Source organism: Octopus bimaculoides, chromosome 8 (genome assembly GCF_046866305.1).
Source record: "Octopus bimaculoides isolate indiv1 chromosome 8, ASM4686630v1, whole genome shotgun sequence".
Taxonomy (NCBI): domain Eukaryota; kingdom Metazoa; phylum Mollusca; class Cephalopoda; order Octopoda; family Octopodidae; genus Octopus; species Octopus bimaculoides.
The window spans coordinates 94,849,200-94,854,199 of record NC_142935.1 but is presented as its reverse complement, the minus strand read 5'-3'; the positions used below and the strand labels follow the sequence as shown (position 1 = coordinate 94,854,199).

At 35.0% G+C, this 5,000-nt stretch overlaps 1 protein-coding gene across 2 annotated transcripts in view; it reads right to left on the bottom strand.

Annotated features, from left to right (window-relative positions):
* Positions 1-5,000, bottom strand: part of LOC106874583 (uncharacterized) — a 236,416-nt gene that overhangs the window by 157,676 nt on the left and 73,740 nt on the right. Inside the window, exon 1 of one of the 2 annotated variants that reach the window (XM_052970259.2) lies at positions 974-1,326. The exons of the other annotated variant lie outside the window; for it this stretch is intronic. The gene's annotated coding sequence lies outside the window, so the exon portion shown is untranslated. Of the gene's footprint in view, positions 1-973; positions 1,327-5,000 lie in introns of those variants that run through there. 2 annotated transcript variants of the gene reach the window in all.

The window sequence follows — 5,000 nt, the reverse complement described above, 5'->3', positions numbered from 1 at the left end:
CGGCCTACCCCACTATAATAATCACTGCTCTACATCTTAGAGTCTGCTTCTTCTCCGGATTTATGTATTTCTACAAACGATCCCCCATCTCTCTCTCTCTCTATATATATATATATACATACATATACATACAGGCACACATATACAAATTATATCTGTATCTACGAGCATATTTCATAATTATGATTCAACAAGTGTGTTTGTTTATTGAAATATGGAAACATATAATGAAATGTAAACATCCAGACGATAGTGTATATATAACATCTTGTGAGATGAGAAGACTCTACACGAAGACGATGTGTGTGCGTGTGTGTAGGAAAGGTATCGACATCCAATAATTAAAACTTATTTATTAAGGACCAAATTGTAACATTCAGTGAATTTTTTTGTTTTTAGAGCAACAGTAAATTTTATTTCAGAAATCAACTGATTAAGGGGAAAACGAATATGATAAATTCCGCCATGCTAGCGGCCAGACGAGATGCAATGAAATATATTAGAGGAGGTAGAGCATGGAAGGGGTAAAAAAAAGACGATAAAAGAATTGTAAGGTAAATTCATATTACACACTGGGAAATAATCAAATATTTTAAGAGAAAATTAACATGGTATTAGATTAAAAAAAAAAGAAAAAAAACCGACCCTGCGAGTTTGTGTCGGTCGTATAAGTTGAACTACGTCCGAGAGATTTGAATGTAGAAAATTTTTTTTAGCGATTTTAATAGATGTCATTTCAAGGAAAGATATGCGGGAAAGTATCAGGAATGAATATGTTAGGTTATGATAAATAAATAGAGAGGAGAATATATTTAATATGGAAGTTGATGTGATGGGGGTTGATCAAGTCTGATGAAACCCAACTGTTTTGCTTTGCAAGGCAATGTTTGACATGTTGAGATATTCAGGGATTTTACAGAACAGCTGAGAAGAAACAACAACCTGTTGGTTAAAAAAGACTTGGTTCACTTACTTGATTTAAATGATCAGTTAGTAATAAAGAAATCAGTAAGACACGGGACGAATGGGAAAATGTAAAACTAAATAGACAATATCGTAAATGTCTTTCCCCTGTAGCTTGCTGACCAAATTGTCTCCACCAAAATACATCCAACACTATTTAGTTTTAAAGTGGTCAAATATATGTAGACGTCTGAAAGAGAAATGTACGTGGGACACCACTGAATTCAAAGTTGTAAGAAGTTGTAAATCAGATAAGTGTCATATCTCATCCAAGTAGGAAACTGAGACCGGGAGAGAATCGCCACTAAACTATCTTACTTAGCAGACGACATTACCTCCATTATTCAACCTTTGACCCAAACTGACGCTCAACAACGTCATATGGCGCGAAAACAGCACAACAGTCACATACTTGAACCCACGTGGTCTACAAGGAAATGGGCTGGATCCGAGCATTTCGCGACTGTTTTACGTTATTTACTGACCCCAACTAGAGTTTAGGGTTACCATTGTAGTTTAAATGAAGAAATAGGTTCTATAAGTTTAATAACTATTAATATAAGCGACATTAAATGTAGTTTAAGAAGACATGCGATATAGAAATAGGTGAAGTAAAACCAGAGAGTCGATGTTGATGTAGCGAGTCTCCGCAGAGACGGAGGTGTGAAGCGGGCAGAGAAAGATACCAAAATATTGCACTCGTCAATAACAGTAGTTTTAGGAAAAATATGTCAAAGAAATATAATTAATAAATTAAAATATTAAGTTAGAAGAAGGTATTATAAGTGCTTTCTGGCGAGTCTTGAAGTTTGGTGGTGTTCGATCTTCCTTCCCGCAGTTGGTAACCAAACTTCAAAATGGACGCATTCACTCCATTGTTTAGTAGTGAAAGCGCCATCAGGCGACGACAGTAGCAGTTAGCAGCCAGCGATGGGTGGGTAACTCCAACGGACTTTTTCGACTTAACGGAGTGGTGGGAGCCCAAGAAATGAGGAGTTATATTAAACATGTGTTGATGCTTCCTATGAAACTCAACTTTAAACGTATTTACACATTATGTCAGTGTTAACAAAGGGAATTAATATAAACATACACACTCAACTTGTATTTTGGCTAGTCTCACTTAATGGATATGCATTTCCTTTCACCTGGAGTTGGTGATTTTTTGCGCTATTATATCTATAAAGGCGTGATTGATTATTATTTATAGTATTTTTCTTATCCAAAAGCTGTTTTATAAGTTTTGTTGTTATGAAGAAAAAGTACAATCTGCCCTCATGACATTTTCAAAGTTTGCAGCTGTCTGTTCGTTGTGCAAAAGTCCATGAAAGTAAGGCGATGGATCGTCCCGGTGTGTGATTGTACACCTATTGTTAGAGGGATTTCTCAAAAGTTTTTTTGCGTGTAATTTTGTGATTATTTTCTGTAATTATGACCACATAAAAGATAAAAACCAAGTTAGTTTAGCTGTATGCATCAGCTTCATTGTCTCCAAAACACGCTGTGCTTGACGTGGGCCCTAGATGTGGCGCAGGTGAGAAAGATTGGACAAAGCGGCGATGCCGGAGAAGATTTTTAAGTTGAGCACACAAAATAAATGTAATATGCAAACTTAACAGATGATTTATTGCTACTTGAGGAGCAGATGAAAACTAAGACAAATAACAAAGCGGGGAGTTCGTCACGACGGAGGCGAGTTGGCATCGGTGCGGGTGGCTGTGTGCAGTAAGCGTCGTCTGCCGTTTTTCGAACGCACACATTCACCACACACATACATACACCCCATCACCTTTCACATGTGTAGGAGCAGGAGACTTCGTTATATACACATACACAGACATACGTATAAACATAAAAACAAACAGAAATATACACTTAGATATTTAGGGAAAACTCATACCCACAAACATTTACACATTAGTCCAACACACACAGACTACTAATATCTTCCATACCCTACCAAAGTCCACACTCCGACCGATCGACTCAATAAAAAAAATAACAACAACAACTAAAGTCTGGCGTATACTGTCTACTTCACAGAGGCCCAGCTGCGGACACCTGCCGATCACGAGACCGAGGGGGCGTGAGAAGCTTGTCCCTCAGCCCCCTGGAGTTGGGGACATAGAGACATAGATTGAATCGTATTCTATCTTTGGTCTCTATTTTTGTACGATTAACCTTGCCCTCCTTCCGAATATAACCCGTCAACAGTAGGAGTTAATCTCATCCAAAATTGAGATAGAACAAACCAACGCTTTTAAACAAAATGAATACCCTTCAGAGAGAGACAGAAGCAATTTCTTTAAGGAAATAAAAAACGAATAAAAGTGTAATTCTTTTCTTTTACGACTCATTTCCAAAGATCTCCAATTATATAGAAATAGAAAGACCACAAGTTTGTCCCAACTTTTTCTCACAGATTATGCAAATGGTTGGTAGATATTAACGAATTTGATATGTTTATCAAATGATTTTGATAAACCAGTCAAAGGAAAAACGGGGCATTTCACTTCCTTCTTGTTCATATTACAAATCATAAATTTAATAAGAGTTTTGTACCGTGGCCTTTGCTATGTATTAGCTCTATTCTTTATTGTTTAGCGTTTTATTACTACAGATTAGTAATGCGATTCAAGAAACAATTGTTCTAAGCACCCATTTTTTTCTTTGCCCTAGACATCTGCTGACGAAGAGAATCAAATAAATGAAACTTGTTATTAAATGCATATTTTTCTTTCGTTTATCTGAAAGAATATTTATGAAAATGAAATTGTAACTTTTCAAAGCGAATTACTTTTAAAACCACATCCCCCTTTATAACCTCCTCAACGCTTTATGATGCAAATTGTATATAATTTATTTTCTAGATATCAGACAACTACTTCTAAGCACGTATTTTTTTTATCAAAACCGTTTTATGTGGATTTGTATGCGCCTGGGGACGTTACGTATACAGCTTTACTTTTATCTCGTTATTGACATAGACTAAGAATTAAAGAAAGAAAGAAATCCAGATGAAATATCCGTACCCAAACACTTAACATGTCATTTACAACAACAAAAGTAATATCAGCAACGACATAAAAAAAATAATAATTTCAAAATCTTTATATCTTAAATCTTTCTGTTTTACGAAATAAAAGAAAAACCCCTTTATTTTATAAAACTGAACCTTAAATCTGCGGGTATTAAAACATATCTATCTATCTATCTATCTATCTATCTATCTATCTATCTATCTATCTATCTATTTAACCATCTATCATCATATTTACACTGCCTGCTCTCTGTCCTTTTTCACAATTTCTTTCTTTTTTTCTTATTCTGTTTTATTGTTATTCTTACTTCCTCATTTTATTGTTCTATGCTTAGATTTAGGATTGCCGCTTTGTACCGTTTTTTTCTCTCGGAGTTTGTTCTTACATACTCAGCTGTGCTGGAGTGAAAAGGAAGACAGATGAGAGAATAACAGCGAGAAGAAGAAGAAGACATGTGCTCTCCATCCAGTTTTACACATTGACTAATGCAAATTATTTGTAGAAGAGGGACGATGACGAGGATGATGATGATGATGCTGATGAAGGAGTAGAAGAAATGCTTGATATTCTAGTAGCAATTTTTAGATTGTTCTCCTGCGTCTGATTTTTCTTTTATTTTTCTCTTTTTATTCTGCTTCAAAACAATATGTTCTCAACTGGAAATCTGCCCACTTTCCCATTATTTCTCTTTCTTTTGCTTTCCTTTCTACATTTTACTTTCGTGCTATTTCAACCCCACCCCCATTGCTTCTTTTATTTTTCTCGGAGCAACAGCCGACATTTTCTCTTCCTTTGCGTAACTCATAGATTGACAATATTGAGGAGCTAGTTTGGACTATTTATCAAGAGAGAGGGTGAGAGACGAAAAACGATAATGAAAGAGAGAGAAAAAACTATATATATATATATATATATATATATATATATACAAAGAGAGAGAAAAAACTGTATATATATATATATATATATATATATATATATATATATATATGTATG